General features: G+C 39.2%; 1 non-coding gene across 1 annotated transcript; it reads right to left on the bottom strand.

The window, feature by feature from the left end:
* Positions 1–14,530: 14,530 nt before the first annotated feature.
* Positions 14,531–14,637, bottom strand: LOC135149797 (small nucleolar RNA R71). Its single transcript, XR_010288012.1, has one exon. It is a non-coding gene; the product is annotated as a small nucleolar RNA R71 (small nucleolar RNA).
* Between the last annotated feature and the right edge of the window lie 7,830 nt (positions 14,638–22,467).

Genomic DNA, 22,467 nt, shown 5'->3' with positions numbered 1-22,467 from the left:
TATATGATAATATAATATTTTTTCAAATATAATATAATATAATACATTATAATATATGTGTGTGTATATATATGTGGTTCGGTTCTTACCGTTCTAGCATGCTAAGAACCGGAACCAAACCGAGAACCGAAATTTTAGAAAAATAAGAACCGAACCTGAAATATGTAAGACCCGAATCGGAAACGAAATTGCGATTCGGTTCGGTTCCCGATTTTAAACAGAAAAATGCTCACACCTACTAATAATGCCTTAATATATTATAACAATCTTCCCTTGTTCTATTTTCAAGCTACTATTCATATCTTATTTCAATTTTAATAATAAAAAGTTAGTTTTCCTCCTATTCTACATTTCCCTCCCTTCTGCTCTAATAATAATTTAACTTTATTACTCCCTCCGTCATACTAATACTTGTCACCAATCAAAGAGATAACATGGTCCAAAATTTCAGAAATTATTATAAACAAATAACGCGGTCGAAAAGTCAATATCGCGTCTCTAAAGGTATCAAAAATTGCACATAAGAGCGTCTTAAAGAAGGTATCAAATTTTATTCCGAAACTATACGCGGATACATACAAGTTTAGATCATAGAATAAATTGGGGTTTCACGGTAGTGTAGTCAAGATCGAGACCAGGTAATTTAGTGTTTTTGTGACAATCCGGGTCATATTCCGAGTCTTTATAAGAATCGAGTCAAATACCGATTTCGAGTCCAAAATAAGTCGAAGCCTACTGGCCGAATTGCAGCCAATTTTGGGTAGTCCATAAACCCACCATAGACTCCCAAGAGATCATGATTTGTTGGAGAACTTAGTAGTAGTAATTTACCTTTTAAACTGAACCGAAGTCTCCAATTAACTTGATATGGGATGGGGTGTTACACTTTTCATAACAGAAATTTCTGTTGGCACGACAGGGATTTCCAAGCAAGCTGCTAGTAAAAAAAAGAAAAAGAATGGTCGAACAAGCAGATTAATTCAACACCCAGCCACTTGACAAAAAATATCACAAATAATATGGTGTAGCTAACCGATCCAAGAACTACTTCCCCCAAGGGTGCAAATTAATCACAAGGGGAAAAAAAACAATCACCCAAGATTTAAAAGAAATATCAAACGAATAGTCTGAACCATCAATACTATGAATATGAAAAAGAACAAAAAATTGACTGAGGCATATCGGCTAGCATTAAGTCAGGCAGACAACAAGCGTGCATATAAAATGAGTTAGCAAAAAATAGAGTAGAACACTGATGTAGAAACTTGTGGACAACTGGACAAGATTAACGCACATGGCTATCTCCCCTCGGGAATGAATAAGACAAATCCAGAACCATACACAATACAAGTGTGAGAATAAAAAACAGAAAAAAAAAAAAACATAGCATACAATGTTCACATACACTACACCAATTTTGGCCATTTACGACGGATTTTTAACGCTTATTCCGTCGTAATTAGTGCCATTTACGACGGAAAATTTTCGTCACTTTTGCTGGCATCTGAAGTTTAAAAAATGGTCGGTAATTCAAATTGTGTCGCAAGTTATAACTTCCGTCGTAAGTTTAGCCATGTGGACCCCACTGCTCAATTTTATTAGATCACAATATATGACAAAACAAAATCGTCGTATTTACATCGTGGGGCCTACCTAGTTACGACGGAAAAATCGTCGTAAATTCAGCCACGTGGACCCCCGATGCTCAATTCATCAACTACAATATATGACAAAAAAACCGTCGTATTTTAAGCGTGAGCCCACTGCTGATCGACAATATATGACGAAAGTTTCCGTCGTTAGTTCAGCCACAGGACTGTAATCTTCGACGAAAATATTCCGTCGTATGTTTATCATGTGGACCCCAATGCCCATATTATTAACCATAAAATGTGACAGATTTTTCCGTCGTAAATAACCGCAGCTTTAATATAAAATATTTTGTTTTTCCAGTTCCCAGCCATTATTCTGGCATACAAAATTATATGCAAATAAACCTGCCAATATCATACAACCAAAACTCCATCCAAAATCAATTGCAGCAAAAAATATATATTAGATAAAATACTAAAGTTTTTATATCAAAAAGGCCAATCATTGGCGCCAAAAGTATCTTTAAGGCCATCCATTAGTACCAATCATTCTGCCATAAACTTAGTACTACATAATTAAGCAAAAGTCTGCCATAAACTTAGTACTACATAGTTAAGCAAAAGTTTTGTTTGACTTCTTTCCAAGGTTCAACCAACTATATACTGGAAATTAACCCTTGATCACCGGGCCACCTTTAGACCTTACATTAGGTGGTGGCCGAGTTTCACCATCTTCAGATTCTGTGCTCCAATCCTCGTCAAAGTCCTCGGCTTTTGTTGCCATCATCTTCAGCGGGGGCCTTTCCCTGTACATAGAAGAAAAGACAATCATAAGTCATAAACGACATATTTTTAAAGTTGTAATGTTAATTATTATTGTTGCTTCTAAAGGATCATATATAGTAATTATGAAATCAAATTTTAAATGGTGGCATAAATAAAATTGCGGATGTGAGCATTATGAATCCGGTAAAAAGGTTTCAATCAGTTATAGCTAAACTACACATCACACTGATGTGTGTTTATTGGTTTTTAAAGAACTTCAGAATTATACCCAAAGAGCCTAATAGCCTATATTAATAACATTGGCAGAGGGAAATATCAGTTAATTGAGTTGACCATAAATGGATGATCCAGAGTTACATTTTTAGAAATTAAGCATTGCAATAAGTAGCTTTCAAGCATTAGTCATGACTCGGTATGTTAATTGGATCGCTGCCTTTCTCTGAACAAAACAATCTATGCATCACTTATTTCGTGTTACTAATGGCTAACAGGTGTTGCAGAGTAACCTGCAAGTTGTTTATCGAGTATCCTGAAATTGGACCACATATGCTTTTTAGTCTATTTCATCAATAGCCTGGGTAATGTGGAAGTATTAAATATAGCATGGATATTGGATGCTCAGTCTGTCACTGCACTACTAGAATTTAGTTAATAGACATCGGTTTTTGGCCGATGTCTTTGTGCATTAGCCTCCGATGTCTAGGTCGGCGATGTTAAAGGTCCTATACAAAGACATCGGCCAAAAACTAATGTGTATGTGAATGGGGAGTGAGTGTATTGTTTTGTCTGATTTTGGGGGTTAAAAGATTTGGCGGGAACGAAATTTTGACTAAGTACGGGAAACATTAGGGGGGAGGGACAAAAAAGGTGTTGCCGCGCAGTTTTCATTTTTAATTCAAAGAATATAGACATCGGTTCCTATAATAACCGATGTCAAAAAGGTAATAGACATCGGTTAGTTGTTAGCCGATGTTAATAATCGCTTTTACAGCGTGGCCAATGTCGACCGATGTCTATACCCTGATGTCTATTAACTAAATTCTAGTAGTGCTGTATCTGCTGCTCAGTTAAAATTTGACTATAAAATTAAATAAATCTTAGAAGAATTACTTGGCAAATCAGATGGAAAAATTAAAACTAAAACTTGTTGTTGTACTGAATCTTTCAAGAGTTACTAAAAAAATTCTCAACTGCCCACACAAATTCACACTTAAATCTATTAAATTTGAACAGTTCATGAAGGCTCCTTGCCATCTGTTAGATATAATTGATGATTACTAATGTTCTTAAAGTTTGTTTCAGAACAGGAGTGATCAGAGTTTAAGCTGGAAGCTGATCAGAGTTTAATAAAGTCTGACCAGAGTTTGATAAAGTCTGATCAGAGTTTACATAGTCAAGACTCATCAGAGTTTACACGTGGAAAGAGCTCAGAAGCGGATATACTTCAAGGAAGGATAGAAGCGGAGGAGTGATTTGCTGACTATGGAAACTAAACAGAAAACAGTGAAGGCTCCTTGCCATCTGTTAGATATAATTGATGATTACTAATGTTCTTAAAGTTTGTTTCAGAACAGGAGTGATCAGAGTTTAAGCTGGAAGCTGATCAGAGTTTAATAAAGTCTGACCAGAGTTTGATAAAGTCTGATCAGAGTTTACATAGTCAAGACTCATCAGAGTTTACACGTGGAAAGAGCTCAGAAGCGGATATACTTCAAGGAAGGATAGAAGCGGAGGAGTGATTTGCTGACTATGGAAACTAAACAGAAAACAGTAGCAATCTTTGATTGATAGAATACATAGTTGATTTATAGGATATCAAATCAGAGATTGATTTTGTAACTGTGTCTATATAAACACAGATTAGGGTTACTCTATAGGAGTTAAGTTATCGAGTATATTCTAAAGAACCCTAGCAGCTCTTAGTGATAATATATAAATCACTGAGAGAGTTTTTGTAACCATTCAAGCTTTGTGAATAAGAGTTTACTGCTTTCAATCTCTTATATTGTCATACTGTGTTATTGATTGTGTTCACTATATCAACTTATATAGTGAGTTTATAGGACCTAACAAGTGGTATCAGAGCCAGCTCTGTTAAGATAACTACAGTGAGATCTTAATAACAATCATGTCTGAAAAATCACAAGCTTCGTCCTTTAGAGTTCCAATCCTTAAGGCATCTGAATATCCAGTATGGAAAGAGAGAATGATTATATTTCTAGACTCTGTTGATCCAGAATACCTTGACAGGATCTATGATGGACCACACATGCCCACCAAGCTCTCTGTTGGGATTGCAGATGAGCCTCAGAAGATGGTTCCAAAAGACAAGAAAGATTATACCCCTGAGGATATCTTGTCAATTGGTAAAGACTCAAAGGTGAAACACCTTCTGCACAGTGCCCTTGATAATGCAATGTCTAATAGGGTGATTGGGTGCAAAACTGCTAAACAAATCTGGGATGCTCTAGAAACCAGATGTCAAGGAACTCAAGCCATCAAGAAGAACAGAAAAACCATCCTTACACAGGAGTATGAGCACTTTGACTCAAAATCTGGTGAGTCCTTGACAGATCTGTATGACAGATTTGTCAAACTCTTGAATGACTTATCTCTGGTGAACAAGGAATATGATCTTGAAGACTCAAACCTCAAATTCCTTCTGGCTCTTCCTGAAAAATGGGATTTGAAAGTCACTACAATAAGAGACAATCTTGATCTTGGAGAAATGTCTCTTGATGATGTTTTTGGAAGACTGAAGACTCATGAACTTGAGATGGAGCAGAGGAGCAAACGTCATGGAGGCAAATCAAAGTCTGTTGCTCTAAAAGTTCAAGAGGAAGCTGCTAAAAGCAAGGGAAAAGCTCATGTCACAAAGTCTGACATTGAGTCATCAAACTCTGATGACTCAAACTCTGATGCTCCCTCAGACTCTGAAGAAAGTGATGATGAGATGATGCAGTTAGCAGCATTGATGGTGAAAAGCTTCAAGAAGTTGGCTTACAAAAAGTTCAACAAAGGCAAAAGTTTTTCAAGGAAAGACAGAAACTCTGACAGAGTTTATGATAAGAAGAACTTCAGGAAGAATGAGGGCAAGGAAGGAAAAGCTGGAAAAGCTGACAAGTATACCTGTTTCAACTGTGGTGAAAAGGGTCACTTTGCATCTGAATGCAAGAAAGCCAAGAAAGAAAAGGAAAAAGCCTTTATCACCAAGAAAGGAAACTGGACAGATACATCTGATTCAGAGGAAGAAGTCAATTATGCTCTGATGGCAAACACTGACAACAACTCTGAATCTACTGCTAAGGTACCTCATTCTACTCTTGCCTTTGACACTGAAGATATAACTGAGTTAAGATTGTTTCTTAAAACTTTGCATATCAGATTTAGAGATCAGACTTTAGAGAATGAAAGATTAAAATCTGAAACTCTAAGTGTAAAGAAAAGGAATGATTATCTAGAAAAAGAATTAGTTCAGATGTTGGAAGTTCAGAAAGAAAGAGATGATGCTGTCATTGTCAAAGATGAACTATTAAAGAGGTATGCATCTCTTCAATCAGAACTTGCTAAGGAAAGGGATATCATTAAGACATGGACTAATTCAGGCAAAACTACTCAGGATATCTTAGGTAGTGGAAACTGGAAGAAGGGACTAGGTTACACTGATAACTCAGAAGCCGAGTCATCAAAAACAGAGTTTGTTAAAACTCAAAAACCTAAGGTTAAACCTGTTAAATTTGTTGCTGAATCCTCTAAGTCTAAACAGAGTAGACCAAAATCAGAGATTAACAACAATTTAAAATCTGATAAGCCCAAACAGGTTAACATAGGACTAATGACTCAGAAACAGCTTAAGCATAAGCTTAAAGAGGTAAAGTCTGATAACAAAGACAAGGAGCCTAGGAAAAATAGAAATGGCAAGGTTGGAATAGACAAGAGTAATAACTACATGCCTATTCCAAATGCACCTAGGAAGACATGCCATAACTGTGGAAATACTAATCATCTTGCTAATTTTTGCAGGAAGAACAAGGACATTAACTCCTTACCTACAAAGTCTGGAGTTAGAAAAAGTAGTATTAGATATAAACCACAAGATCCATGTTTTCATTGTGGTAGTTTATGGCATTCTATTTATACTTGCAAAGAATATCATAGTTTGTATTATGATTATTATCAATTGAAACCTTCTTTGAAAGAGGTTAATAAAAATTCTGCAAGTACAAAATCTGTTTCTAGTACAAACTCTGTTCCAAAGTCTGTTAGCTCAAACTCTGATAATAATAATTCCGCTGCAAAAGCTAACAAACTTAATAAGGCCAAGGGATCCAAGCAAGTCTAGGTCCTTAAAACTAACAATTAGTGGTCTTTGTGATTGCAGGGCAACATGAAAAATATCCTAGTCTTGGACAGTGGATGTTCAGGACACATGACTGGAAATAAGGCCCTGCTGTCAGAGTTTGTGGAGAAAGCTGGCCCAAGTGTTTCTTATGGAGATGGCAACATAGGAAGGACTCTGGGATATGGCAACATCAATCTTGGAAATGTCATCATATCAAATGTAGCTCTTGTTCAAGGGCTAAAACACAATTTACTCTCTGTCAGTCAGATCTGTGACAGAGGATATCATGTTGATTTCTATGAAGAACACAGTGAGATAGTAAGCAAGTCAACAGGCAAGGTGGCAGTGATTGCTCACAGACATGGAAATATTTATGAAATTCACTTGCCTACAAACTCTGAAGGAAAAGCAATTTGCTTATCTACAAGAATCTCTGCAGAAGAAAGTTGGAAGTGGCACAAGAAGCTCTCACATCTCAATTTCAACTCCATAAATGAGCTTATAAAGAAAAAGCTTGTGAGAGGACTCCCTGAATCACTACTCACTTCAGATGGTCTATGTGATTCATGTCAAAAGGCCAAGCAGAGAAAGACATCCTTCAAGAGTAAGACTGAATTCTCAATAAAGAAGCCATATTATCTTCTACATGTTGATCTATTTGGACCAGTTAATGTACCATCCATTGCAAGGAAGAAATATGCTCTTGTCATTGTTGATGAGTATACCAGATACACTTGGGTATATTTTCTTCACTCTAAAGATGAAACAGCTTTGCATCTAATGGATCATGTGAAGCAACTGGACCATGGATCTGAAGACAAAGTAAAGATCATTAGAAGTGATAATGGAACTGAGTTCAGAAATTCAACAATGGAAGAGTTCTGCAAAGAAAGAGGTGTAGTGCAACAATTTTCTGCACCTGGAACACCACAGCAAAATGGTGTAGTTGAAAGGAAAAACAGGACTCTAATAGAAGCTGCCAGAACTATGCTTGATGAAGCTAAATTACCTACTTATTTCTGGGCAGAAGCTGTTCAAACAGCTTGTTTCACTCAAAATGCAACACTGATTAATAAGCATGGCAAGACCCCATATGAGATGGTGAAGAAAAAGAAGCCAAATCTGAAGTACTTTCATATATTTGGGTGCAAATGCTTTGTATTGAAGACTCATCCAGAACAGCTTACCAAGTTTGATTTAAAAGCTGATGAAGGCATTTTTGTAGGTTATCCTCTGACAACAAAGGCCTTCAGAGTCTATAATCTAAGAACCAAAGTGATCATGGAATCCATACATGTGTCATTTGATGACAAGAGAATTATGGGTTTAGCAGACATGGATGATCATGAAGAACTGCATTTTGAAAATGAAGAAATATTCTCTGATTCGACAAACTCTGATGAACAGTCAAACTCTGACTGTGAGCAAAATACAGCAAACTCTGGTGAAAATGTACAAGTTCATGATGATGAAGCAAATGTTGAGGGGGAGCATCAGAATGTTTCAGACTCTACCCAAGACTCAAACCCATCAGAGAATGCTGACTCAAACTCATCAGAGAATACTGATTCAAACTCTGATAGCACAAATTTAGGGGGAGCTACAGAGAATGATCAACAGAATCTAGAGAGCATGGATCAAGGGGGAGGATCCAATGATGAAAATGGCCAACTTCCACATGCTAGGAAGTGGACAAAATCTCATACACCTGATTTGATAATTGGAAATCCAGAAGCAGGTGTGCAAACAAGGACAGCTACAGCAAATGAGTGTTTACATCATTGCTTTCTGTCACAAACAGAACCTAAAAAGGTGGAGGAAGCTCTTCAAGATGCTGACTGGATTCAAGCAATGCAAGAAGAGCTAAATGAGTTTGAGAGAAATAAAGTCTGGACCCTAGTACCAAGACCAAAAGATAGATCCATAGTTGGTACAAAATGGGTTTTCAGAAACAAAACTGATAGTGAAGGTGTCATTACAAGGAATAAAGCAAGACTTGTGGCAAAAGGGTATTCACAACAGGAAGGTATTGATTATGATGAAACATTTACTCCAGTTGCAAGATTGGAGGCAATTAGAATCTTTCTGGCCTATGCTGCTCACAAGAAGTTCAAAGTATTCCAGATGGATGTCAAGAGTGCTTTTCTTAATGGGAAACTGGATGAAGAGGTATATGTTGAACAACCTCCAGGCTTTGTGGATCCAAAGCATCCAGACTATGTTTATAGATTGGACAAAGCACTTTATGGACTAAAGCAGGCTCCAAGGGCATGGTATGAAACTCTGGCTCAATTTCTTTTTGAAAGTGGATTTACTAGAGGTACCATAGATAAAACCCTGTTTTATTTGAATCATGGTAATGATCTGCTTTTAGTTCAAATCTATGTTGATGATATCATTTTTGGTTCCACTAATGCTAAACTCTGTCAAAGATTTGCCAAGCTCATGCAGTCTAGGTACCAAATGAGCATGATGGGGGAACTCAGTTATTTTCTGGGTTTACAAGTTAAACAGACTGAAGATGGGATTTTTATCAATCAAGCCAAGTATACCAGAAATCTCTTGAAGAAATTTGGTATGCAAGACAGTTCAGCTGCAACTACTCCTATGGCAACAGCAACCAAGCTAGACAAAGATACTGGTGCATCAGTGGATATCACAAACTATAGAGGAATGATTGGATCTTTGCTTTATCTAACTGCAAGTAGACCAGACATAATGTATGCCACATGTCTATGTGCAAGATTTCAGGCAGATCCAAGAGAGCCTTATCTGATTGCAGTAAAGAGGATATTCAGATATCTCAAGGGAACCACATCATTGGGATTATGGTATCCTAGAGAATCAGATTTTAGTCTAATTGGATACTCTGATGCAGATTTTGCAGGTTGCAAAATTGACAGGAAAAGCACAAGTGGGAGTTGTCAATTTCTGGGTGGAAGACTTGTTTCTTGGTACAGCAAGAAGCAAAAGTCAATTTCAACATCAACAGCAGAGTCAGAGTATATAGCTGCAGGCAGCTGCTGTGCTCAAATTCTTTGGATGAAGAATCAATTGTTGGACTATGGGTTATCCTTTTCTAAAATTCCTATTTATTGTGATAACCAAAGTGCTATTGCTATGACAGGAAACCCAGTTCAACATTCTATGACAAAGCACATCAGTATAAGATATCATTTTATAAGGGAGCATGTGCTGGAAGGAACCATTGAACTTCACTTTGTTCCCACAGAACAGCAGCTAGCAGACATATTCACCAAACCACTAAGTGAAGCAACCTTTACTAGGCTGGTGAATGAGCTAGGAATGATATCAGGAACTGAGTAAACATAATGGTCAGATCTTTCAAGTTTAAATTGTCAAATTACCATATGTGTTGCTCACAAACTTGCCATGATATACTCTGATGACATTCTCTGATGATATACTCTGTTTGTTATACTCTGATTGTCATTCTCTGACAATATTCTCTGATGTTTGTAAACTCTGAATCTTGATAAATGATCTCATTTTATTTCTCTGAGACAAATAACCTGTGAAGATACTATGAAGCATGATATGAATTAGTAATCATGAATCTCAGTTAAGTTTCTTAATCTTGATCTCAATTTTGTGCTACTATTTTACACAATATGCATGTTGATATCATTGAGACTCTATTACTTCACATATCTTAATTATAAGTGAGACTGATTAATTTGCATTTTCTCTCAGTAAATTAGACAGTGATTATAAACTCTGATGCTATACACACCCCTGAAAATAAGCATGGTACTCCTTTGAGATCTTAGATGTCTATATGACAGTGACTGGGAAGACCCAAACATTTGCTGGTATTAAGTAATTGCTAAGATTTTATAATCTATGGTGACCAGTCACAATCTCTGATTACTGGAGAAATACTGTTGCAAAATTATATTTAAAGGTCGTGATTCATTTACACTGAAAAGCGTCCTGCTGCAAAAAAAAAAAAAAAAAGGGGTTAGTTTACTTTATATATTTCTTCATCAGAGTATGTCTGTTGTCTACGTCTTGAGAGTTTACATAAATTATTTTTGTCTACCTTATAATTACGAAATTGTGAAATTCTTTAGTCTCTGATTTAATATGTTAAATCACACACATTATTTCACAAGCACATTATTGAGCTATGGATTTTATGACAAACTCTGATTTTTTGATGAATGTTCTAAACATTATGTCTTATTCTGAGGTACTTAGAAATTTATTTTCTTTGTTTTAAATCTCAGAGTTTAAAATACGAGGGATTTGATCTTGATTTTTAAAATCTTGTACATTTCAGGAGTTTAAATATTCAGAGAATGTGAGGAGAGTGTACCAAACGGCTGTATTATTAGTGGGTTTACATGTAAAACATTTTAATAGGAGAACGTTTAATCAGCATTTATAACTGCACAAGTTTTACTGCGCTCATGATTACTATTTTCTTTTCTCCATGCCACTAACATACATCTACCAGTTAAAATCTGACAGGTGTCCAGCTGAACAAAAAGCCCAAGCGTGTACAGCTAAACAAAATCTGAAGAGTTTATCACATCAGATTTTGTTGCTTATTGTTCACTTATACACTTCATCTTTACACACACTATCTCAACAAACTCTTACGCTTTTCTCTCTGCAATTCAAATCTTCTCTTACACACCTTCTCAAACACCTTCCTTCCTTTACAAACTCTGCTCTAATGGCTACTTCAGCGTTTACCTTTGCAGGTGTGGAATTTGTACCAAACAACCACGCAGCCATTCTTGACACCACTGATGTTCCAAGGGATTATCATCCCATCCAGCAATTCTTGGCACAGAGTGCCCTAGCCACTGCCCTTACAGCTCCTGCCAGACTCTCTGGAAGCCAAATCATCACTTTATGGAGAACAGGGCATTATGACAATGGTGGTGCATCTGGATCACCATCCATTGTATTTGAGTATGACGGAGCGGAGTATGCTGTCACTCCAGCCACCGTCCGAGCAGCATTCAACCTGCCAGAGCATGCTGCTTACATTACTAATGGAGATGCAAATCTCAGAACCATGATGACTGACTTGGGCTACTACGACTCTCTTGATAAATTGGGTCAATTAAAGCGTCCAGGACTCAGGAAGGAGTGGAGCTTTTTCTTCGACTGCATCACAAGGGCCTTCCAGAAGAAATCTACAAACTGGGATGCCATACCCATGGATATGCTGCAAATTGGGTATTCTCTGATCTATTCTACTAATTTCGATTTTGGTAGATTAGTTATTAGAAATATTGGTGAAAGAATGCATGAAAATCGTCAGATTATATATTTTTCACGATTTTGCCAATTGCTGTTTAATGCCACTGTTGGAGAAGTGGCTTTTGATGCTGCAGATGAGATCAAACCTTTTAAGCTTCATAAAAGGGTTTTCAAAGATCTCATATCTAAAGATGAAAAGAGGCCAGTTCTCAGGCCATTACAAATTCCAGCTCCATTAAGAGCTAGGCTGAATCTGCCTCAAGCACCACAACAACAGCCTCAACACCAACCACAACCTCCAGTCTCTCCTACAGCCACCAGATCATCACTCAAAACCCCTTCCACCAAATCTACACCAAAACCATCAAAGTTCACAAAGTCTGATGCCCCTTCCACTGTGAAGACTGATAAGTGGTATTTATACACACTTATAGGCCTTCATTTCCACTTAAATTGGTTGGTTGTACTTAAGTGTTTAGTGTCTTTTGATGTGTTTTTAGTGTTTTTCTGTGCAGGTCACGAGTTGAGGTGATGAAGTGATTTTCTATCATTTTAGGTGGTTTTTGGTGCATTAATTGCAAGAATAGAGAATTGTGGATTCATCACGACTTGGGATTTTGTGGGTACATCTTCTACAAACCCTCACGAGAACACCCTCGTCCACTAGAGCTGTCTAGGGGTTTAAAGGGCTTGTTGCATGTGCTAAATGCAACCGTGATCACCTACGGAAGTGGTACTAGAGCGAGGAAGGGCATGCACGCGAGAACGAGCTAAAAAACGAAGAAACGGGCTGCCAGTGGCAGACAGTAGCGCGCCCGCGCTATAGCTTAGCGCGCCCGCGCTAGCTACTGTCCCCACTAGCGCGCCTGCGCTAGTTTAGCGCGGCCGCGCCCAGCAGAAGTGTCCCGGGCCGATTTTTGAAGCTTTTCTGATGGATTTCAGCAGCGGTCGAGGCCCGGTTGACTTGGTCAATGTATATTAATTTCTCATGTGAAAAACCCTAGCCTCGAAGTAGTTTTAGAGAGTAGAATATCGGAATATAGTTTTATCAGTTTTTCTCTTGTAATCAAGCACATTATCAGTTTTGTATTGGATCGTTCTTAGCGAGGAAGTGACAGTTTCGAGCGAGATCGTGAACATCAAATCTGTAACGTTGTGTTCTTTATTATTAATTCAAGTACTTTTATTTCGCTTAATTCTCGTAGTTTAATTATCATGTTTTCATTAGAACCCATGATGTCGATTAGTTCGATTATGAACTAACCGCCTTCATGGGATTCTAATGGACTTATCGATGTAGTCTAGTAAAGAATATTAATTGCTGATTTCGTGACGTACGGTGATTTCTTTGCATGAGCCGTGCTTATTCTTCTTAGGAGCGTAGCTAACTTCTAAGTTGTTTGTTAATTCTTTCTGAAGCGAGAGTGGATGATTGAATTTAGAACTATGCCATGTAAACATAGGATTATGTGAATGAAGCATAATTTGTGGTAGACTTGAACTATTTTTATCACCCTGTGTAATCATGATAGATGACCTGTTATTAAACCTCTCTGCTTACACTACCGCTATAGAGATATAGGGTCTGAGCTTTGTTGGTGTCCATGAGATCTCTGTCTTAATTGTGGATTTTGATTGGTATGATATGTGTGCAACGAGAGTTGGCATGTATTACTTTCGTGTTGTCTGATTAGGATCAACAGTCGCATGTTAATCAGTAATTTCAATTCTAGATGAATTCGATAAGGAAGTTAGAATCCCATGTGTTTTCCTATTCTGAATTTGATTAGTAAATTTAGTTATTAGTATAAAAGAACACATCCTTGTTAATTGTCTTAGCAGTGAAAATTACTCATACATTGTTGCATAGGTGCGTATTCTGAATTCACCATTCTCTGTGGGAACGAACAAATATATTACTTATGATCACGTGCGCTTGCGTGTAGATTTTTGCGAACAAGTTTTTGGCGCCGCTGCCGGGGACTCGGTGTTAATTCATTAGTTTATGTACTTGTCATCAGTGTGCATTAAAATTCACTGATTAGGATTCTATTCTCTTCTCACTTTTCTTCTTTTCTTTATTTCAGGTACTTGGGTCGCGTTTATGCTAACACGTTCTAAAGCTCGTAAGGAAGCAATTGATTCATCTTCTTCTTCTTCTTCTGATTCTGAAACAATGACAGAACCTGAAGCACAACCAGACAGTAAGGCATTGAAGGATTTCTCTATGCCAAAGATCGATGATATCCAGTCAAGCATTGTCAGGCCTGCAATCGCAGCCAATGCCTTTGAAATCAAACCAGGAACTATTCAAATGGTCCAGAACTCAGTACAGTTTGGGGGTTCTCCTACTGAAGACCCTAATATGCATATACGTAATTTTATAGAGATCTGTGACACTTTCAAATTTAATGGAGTTTCTGATGATGCTGTGAAGCTAAGGCTTTTCCCATTTTCACTGAGAGATAAGGCTAAGGGATGGTTGCATTCTTTACCATCTGGCTCTATTACTACATGGGAAGATCTAGCTCAGAAATTTCTCACTAAATTCTTCCCCATGGCAAAGACTGCTGCACTACGAAATGCTCTATCTCAATTCTCTCAACAATCAGGAGAAACATTCTGTGAAGCCTGGGAGCGATATAAGGAGATGCTAAGGAAGTGTCCCCATCATGGCATGCCGGATTGGATGCAAATAAACTGTTTCTATAATGGTCTTGGACCTCAATCCAGACCTATGCTTGATGCTGCTTCTGGAGGTGCGTTATGGGCTAAAAGTTATGAAGAAGCTTATGATCTTATTGAAATGATGGCTGCTAATGAATATCAGAACCCTACTCAAAGACTTACTCAAGGGAAGGTAGCCGGAGTTCTTGATCTTGACACGTCTACAGCTATTGCTGCTCAACTTAAGGCTCTCACGATGAAAGTCGATTCTCTGGCTCACCAAGGAATTCAACAGCCAATCTCAATTTGCGAATTATGTGCTGGTACTCACTCTACTGATCAGTGTGCCATTTCTAGTGAATCAGCACAATTTGTGAGCAACTTTCAGAGAGGTCAACAGCCTGCTCCAGCTACTTACCATCCTAACAACCGAAATCATCCGAATTTCAGCTGGAGTAATAATCAGGGTTATAATCAGCCTCAACAAGGATTTCAACAGGGACCTAAACAATATAGTCAGGCTGGAACTTCACAACAGTATGCACCTAAACAGCCATATCACCCTCCGGGATTTCAGAATCATGGGCAATCAGCTAACGAAAGGTCTGACATGGAAGAACTAAGACTCATGTACAAGAGTCAGGCAGTAACTTTAAAAGCTTTGGAGACACAAGTCGGTCAGTTAGCTAATGCTTTATTAAGCAGACCACAGGGGAATCTCCCTAGTGATACAGAGGTACCAGGTAAGAGGGACCCTAAAGAGCAAGTCCAATCCATTACGCTGAGATCTGGAAAAACTACAACAGGGCCAACCTCAACATTGGTACAAGATCAGGATGATGAACCGCAAGAAATTCCAGCAGAACTCCCTTCGAATACAATGGGCATAAAACCTAATGTTGAATTGGATAGGGCTATCCCTGCAGCTGCTCCGGTGTCAAAGCCATTATATCCACCACCTCCGTTTCCTAGGAGGTTTAAAAAACAGCAGCTGGATAAGCAATTTGGTAAATTCCTTGAAGTTTTCAAAAAGCTTCACATCAACATTCCGTTTGCTGAAGCACTCGAGCAAATGCCTAGCTATGCCAAGTTCATGAAGGGTATTCTTTCAAAAAGCTAAAGCTCGAGGAGTTAGAGACAGTAGCTTTAACGGAGGAATGTAGTGTTGTGCTTCAACAAAAATTACCACCTAAGCTGAAAGACCCGGGAAGCTTTACTATCCCTTGCACTATTGGGAAGTTCTCTTTTGATAAGTGTCTGTGCGACTTGGGAGCTAGCATCAATCTGATGCCTCTATCTATCTTCACACAACTTGGCCTGCCAGAGCTCAAGCCGACAAACATGTCTTTACAGCTGGCTGATCGTTCGATCACATATCCGAGGGGTATAATTGAAGATGTGCTGGTCAAGGTTGATAAATTAATATTTCCAGCCGACTTCGTGATTCTTGATTTTGAAGAAGACAAAAGAATTCCTATCATCTTGGGTAGACCCTTTTTAGCCACCGGGCAAACATTGATCGATGTCCAAAAAGGGGAACTTACAATGAGAATACAAGATCAGACGGTCACGTTCAACGTATTCAATGCAATGAAATTACCAACTGATGAGGAATCTTGTTTCAGTATGGATGTACTTGATACTACGGCAGAAGCTAATAGCCAGCGGGTTTTACAGAATGATGCATTGGAAGCAATCCTTACCAATGATGAGGAATTGGACAGTGAAGAAGAATTGGAAGAAATCCATCATCTTAACTCATCATCTTGGAGAAGGAATTTTGAACCACCTGTCGAATCTCTTGGCTTGGAGGAACAAAAGGAAGATCATAAACCACTACAACCATCAGTAATCGAAGCACCTAAACTTGAACTTAAACCGCTACCGGATCACTTGAGGTATGCTTTTCTTGGTGAAGGTTCTACTCTTCCTGTTATTATTGCAGCTAACTTGTCAGGTGAGGAAGAGGAAAAACTTTTGAGGGTGCTAAGGGAATTCAAAACAGCAATTGGTTGGACTATAGCTGATATCAAGGGAATCAGTCCATCCTTTTGTCAGCACAAAATCCTCATTGAAGAAGGAAGCAAACCTTCAGTGGAACAACAGAGAAGGTTAAATCCTATCATGAAGGAGGTTGTAAAGAAAGAGATTCTTAAATGGCTCGATGCAGGTATAATATATCCAATTTCAGATAGCTCATGGGTGAGTCCAGTACAATGTGTGCCTAAGAAAGGAGGCATGACAGTAGTAGCCAACGAAAAAGGGGAACTCATCTCAACTAGAACTGTCACTGGTTGGAGGATTTGCATGGACTACAGAAAGCTGAATAAAGCTACAAGGAAGGATCACTTCCCTCTGCCTTTTATTGATCAGATGCTTGACAGGTTGGCTGGTCATGAATTCTATTGCCTGTTGGATGGGTATTCTGGCTATAATCAGATTGCTATTTCTCCGGAGGATCAAGAAAAGACAACCTTTACATGCCCTTATGGTACATTTGCATTCCGAAGAGTACCTTTTGGCTTATGCGGTGCACCAGCCACTTTTCAAAGGTGCATGATGGCAATATTCTCAGAAATCATCGGCATCAATGTGGAGGTATTCATGGACGATTTTTCTGTATTCGGAACATCTTATGACGAATGCCTCACGAATCTGAGAATGGTTCTTAAGCGATGTGTGGAAACTAATCTGATTCTCAATTGGGAAAAATGCCATTTCATGGTGCAAGAAGGAATCATATTGGGACATAAAGTATCTGCCAAGGGACTGGAAGTTGATAAAGCGAAGGTGGAAACAATTAAAAATCTTCCTCCACCACTCTCGGTTAAAGGCATCCGAAGCTTCCTTGGTCATGCAGGTTTCTACCGGAGGTTCATCAAGGACTTCTCAAAAATTTCCAAACCTCTTTGCAATCTGTTAGAGAAAGACATTCCATTCAAATTTGATGAGGAGTGCTTGGAAGCATTTGAATTTTTGAAAAAGAAGTTGACATCAGCACCTATCATCACTGCACCTGATTGGAGTAAACCATTCGAATTGATGTGTGATGCCAGTGATTATGCTGTAGGAGCTGTACTGGGCCAGCGTACAAGTAATGTGTTTCATGTTATCTACTACGCCAGCAAAACTTTAAATGATGCACAGTTGAACTACACTACTACAGAAAAAGAACTTCTAGCTATTGTCTTTAGCTTTGAGAAGTTCAGGTCTTATCTTCTTGGAACAAAAGTAGTGGTATACACTGATCATGCAGCCATTCGGTATCTCATCTCAAAGAAGGATTTTAAACCAAGACTAATTCGTTGGGTTCTATTACTCCAAGAATTTGATGTGGAAATTAAAGATCGGAAAGGCACGGAAAATCAGGTAGCGGATCATTTATCCCGACTAGAAGATCATAGCAAACAAACTACCGACAGTATTCTAATTAATGAATTCTTCCCAGATGAACAGTTGTTTGGGGCTGAGGCCGAAGAGCCATGGTTTGCTGACATTGTAAATTATCTGGTGAGTAGGGTCATTCCTCCAGAATTCTCTTATGCTCAACGCAAGAAATTCCTTCACGATGTGAAATGGTATATTTGGGATGAACCCTTTTTGTTTAAACAAGGAGTCGATCAAATTCTCAGACGGTGTATCCCTAATAATGAAGTTGAGGGAGTTTTGCGCGAGTGCCATTCCACTGGTTATGGAGGCCATTCCACTGGTTATGGAGGCCATTATAGCGGAGACAGCAAAGAGGGTACTTCAAGCAGGTTTTTACTGGCCAACTCTGTTTAAAGATGCTCATCAGTTTGTGTTGGGTTGCGATCGATGTCAACGTACAGGTAATATTTCTAGGAGGAATGAAATGCCTCTTAAAATACTTTTGGAAGTCGAAATATTTGATGTTTGGGGTATTGACTTTATGGGACCGTTCGTTTCGTCTTGCAACAACCAGTATATTCTATTAGCAGTTGATTACGTGTCTAAATGGGTGGAGGTGAAAGCCTTACCTACAAATGATGCTAAGGTGGTCTTGCAATTTCTTCAAAAACAAATCTTTACCCGTTTCGGAGTCCCTAGAGTCATTATCAGTGATGAAGGCTCTCATTTCTGCAATCGGAAATTCACAACCTTGATGACGAGGTATAATATCAATCACCGGGTTGCTACTGCTTATCATCCTCAAACGAATGGTCAAGCTGAAGTGTCTAACAGAGAGATCAAACGCATATTAGAGAAGGTAGTTAACCCTTCTAGGAAAGACTGGTCCTTGCGATTAGACGAGGCTGCTTGGGCTTATCGAACAGCTTACAAAACACCATTGGGTACTTCTCCATTTCAGTTAGTGTTTGGGAAAGCTTGTCACTTACCAGTAGAATTGGAACATAAAGCTTATTGGGCACTAAAGAAGTTGAATTTCGACTTACAATTAGCTGGAGAGAAACGCATGATGCAACTCAATGAGTTGGAAGAGTTCCGCCTCCGTGCTTATGAAAATAACAAACTCTACAAAGAGAAGGTGAAAAGATTGCATGATCAGCGGTTGATACAAAAATCTTTTGTAGTAGGACAATTGGTTCTATTGTATAACTCTCGGTTGAAGCTGTTTCCAGGGAAACTCAAGTCACGCTGGTCGGGGCCGTTTACAGTCAAGACGGTATTCCCCCACGGTGCGGTAGAAATCTATGCCAAAGCACCGGATGAATCATTTAAGGTTAATGGTCAACGGTTGAAGCCTTACTTTGGCGGAAATGTGAATCGTGAGGTACAAACCACGATTCTTCAATCGGAATCGGATTAATTCTGGACTTCACGTCGAGCTAACGACGTTAAACAAGCGCTTCGTGGGAGGCAACCCGCGCATTGGAACCATGTTGTATCGTTGTAAACTTCAAAAACGCACAAAACGAAAAAATTTGACCCTGGGTGACAGACACTAGCGCGCCCGCGCTAGTGTCTAGCGCGCCCGCGCTAAGTTGCTCAGCGCGCCCGCGCTGCACTTAGCGCGCCCGCGCTACTGTCTGCCCAGAAGTCGTTTTTCTCACAAAAAAATATTTTCTTTTCGTTTTTAAAAGCCCACAATCCTAATTTTGCATGCCTAGCCCTAAATATATCCTCCATAACCCTAACTCAGCTCTCAAAATCCTATATAAACACAAAACCCATCTCCAATTCCTATTCTAATTCTATAAACCCTACATATATATATACACATCCATACACACAACCACCATCAAATCTCTCAAACCCACCACACATAAACCTCTTGCAACTCCAAATCTCTATCGATGGCACCCAAAAGAGCCCGAAGATCACAAGGACCAAGCACCCAAGCCCCTACATCTAGTGATTCTTCCTCGATGGGTGAGGTTGAGTTCACCTCCGATGGTGCACGAAACGAGTTTCAACGGCTTATGAATAAGTCGATAGTCAAGGAGAGGGGATTCTTACCCACGGCGGAAGATGGTGATCTTTTGAAGATGATTCAAGAAAGGGGATGGGAGTCTTTTTGCGAGGCTCCGGAGGCGGTTCCCTTGGCCATTATTCGCGAGTTCTATGCTAATGCCAAGGAGAATCGCGATGGGTTCACGGTGGTGCGAGGAATCCGTGTGGATTATAGTGCGGAGGCGATCCGTAGGGTGATTGGGGGGCGTGCCAAGCGCCGTAATGAAGAAGATTGGGTTGTAGAGAGGATCGGGCGTGCCAAACGCCGGTTTGACGATGATCCGGTTGATCTTGAGCGGTTGGTGTATGATATGTGTGTGCCGGATACGAATTGGAAGATGACAGCACCTCCTTTGCCGGCACATGTTTCTTTTCCAGCAGCCGCTTTGAACCGGTATGCAAAGGCGTGGAACGCCTTCATATGTGCTAACATCATGCCATCTTCACATGGGCATGAGGTGATGGTAGATAGAGTTATTCTGCTCTTTGGGATTGTCTCGGACAAGTATATTGATCTGGGACATGTTATTCATCAGGGGATTCTGAGGTTCTTACAGGGAGGAACCACTGGTGCCATTCCATACGGCACAATTGTTACGAAGCTATGTCGAGCAAGCGGTGTTCGTTGGCCAGCCAACGAGCAATTACAGTTGCCAGCAGCACCTATTGATCATTCGGCGATCAGCCGGATGACGGAGTGGGAAGGAGGAGTTCCCCACCCTCGAGGCCTCGGGTACATATATGATGAGATGCCAGGGGGACGTCCAGGATTTATTAGGAGGGAGCGTACTAGAGCTTCTGGAGCTGGTACTTCACAGACGGAGAGGAGCTCCGAGCCTATGGGAGATGTTCATTATCGCCGCCTAGCGAGACGGATGGACACTATGCATGACATCCACCAGAGGTTTGCATTTGACTTGACGCAAGCTCTTGGTACTGCTTTCCAGGCACAGGGGGTCACAGTTCAGTGGCCAGTATTCGGAGCAGGGATGCAGTATCCTCCACCTGATTCACCTCCAGCAGAGGAGGGGGAGGACTCGGACTCCGAGTAGGTATGTGGGTGCTCTAGCCTTTTTACCGCTTTCAATGGGGACATTGAAAATTTTAAGTTTGGGGGTGGTAATCTAAGGAAGAGCATATTATTATAATGTAGTTTATTATTGCATGTGTTAGTTAGTTCATGTAGTTCACGTTTATTTTATTTTGCTTTGATTATTTCTCACGTTTTTTTTATTTTTCTCACGTTTTCTTTCTATTTTTCTCATTTTTTTTATTTTACATGTTTAGTGGTAATTGTCGTAGTTAGTATCACGAGCATTTGCATGAATTATGAAGTTAAGCCAAGTTAATTGCCTATGATGAGTTATGTGCGTAGTTCTTGATTAGTAGTTTCAAATTGCAATGCTAGGTTAGTACTTGGAAATTGCTTGTGTTGGAAATTGTAATTCACATATGTTCTTGAGATAGGATGTAGACGAAATTCCATGAATTCTAGGATTGAATTGAGCACCCTTCAGCTTAGGTCTGTAAATCTTAAGTTTGGGGGAACTGAGGAGTAGATATACCTTTCTAGAAAAAAAAAAAGAGAAAAAAAATAGTAGTAAATAAATTCACCAAAAAAAAAGTGGTAGAATTAACTAGGTTGAGCTCATTAGTACTCGAGTAATTAAGTCTGAGGGGACTTTGTGCCTAACAACCTAAAGCCCTTCGTGGTTTGGGATTGTTGACCCAACGCTCGCTACATGGGTACTAGTGCATAAATCTTTAGGGATCTCAACCATTGCACGGTTAAATAAACCACTAGAATAGAGTGAATAATTGGTGTGTGAAGTCTTGTGGTGTTCGTAACGCATTTACACTGCGAAGCGCTCTGACCTTAGACCGAGCAATTAATCACCAATAAAAAGAAAAAAAAAATAGTGAATAAAATAGAAGGGTGTGGACATTCTTTGGGACCTTGGCTTTTAGTTGGACTTGAGTGACGGGGTGTTAGTTTTAAACTTTTACGATTCTTGATGGGGATTCTGTGGGAGTAGTAGTTTTTGTCTTGTCTCAATAAAAGAGCATGCTTGCACACACTGGCACTCCACACTTGTAAATAGAAGAGTAATTGACTTAGTAGCGAGAGAGATGAAATTCGAGAACATTAGCACAATCTGAGGTATTATAATTGGCAAGGCAATTACTTCATAGTTCACTCATTCATCACGTAGTTGCATTCATGCATTGCATTGTATTATTGTATAGTGTCGTTGACGCTTGAGGACAAGCATCAGTTTAAGTTTGGGGGTGTGATAAGTGGTATTTATACACACTTATAGGCCTTCATTTCTACTTAAATTGGTTGGTTGTACTTAAGTGTTTAGTGTCTTTTGATGTGTTTTTAGTGTTTTTCTGTGCAGGTCACGA

This window comes from Daucus carota, chromosome 9 (assembly GCF_001625215.2).
Source record: "Daucus carota subsp. sativus chromosome 9, DH1 v3.0, whole genome shotgun sequence".
Classification (NCBI taxonomy): domain Eukaryota; kingdom Viridiplantae; phylum Streptophyta; class Magnoliopsida; order Apiales; family Apiaceae; genus Daucus; species Daucus carota.
Note: the sequence above shows the minus strand (reverse complement) of the source record. Positions and strands in the feature narration are given on the sequence as shown.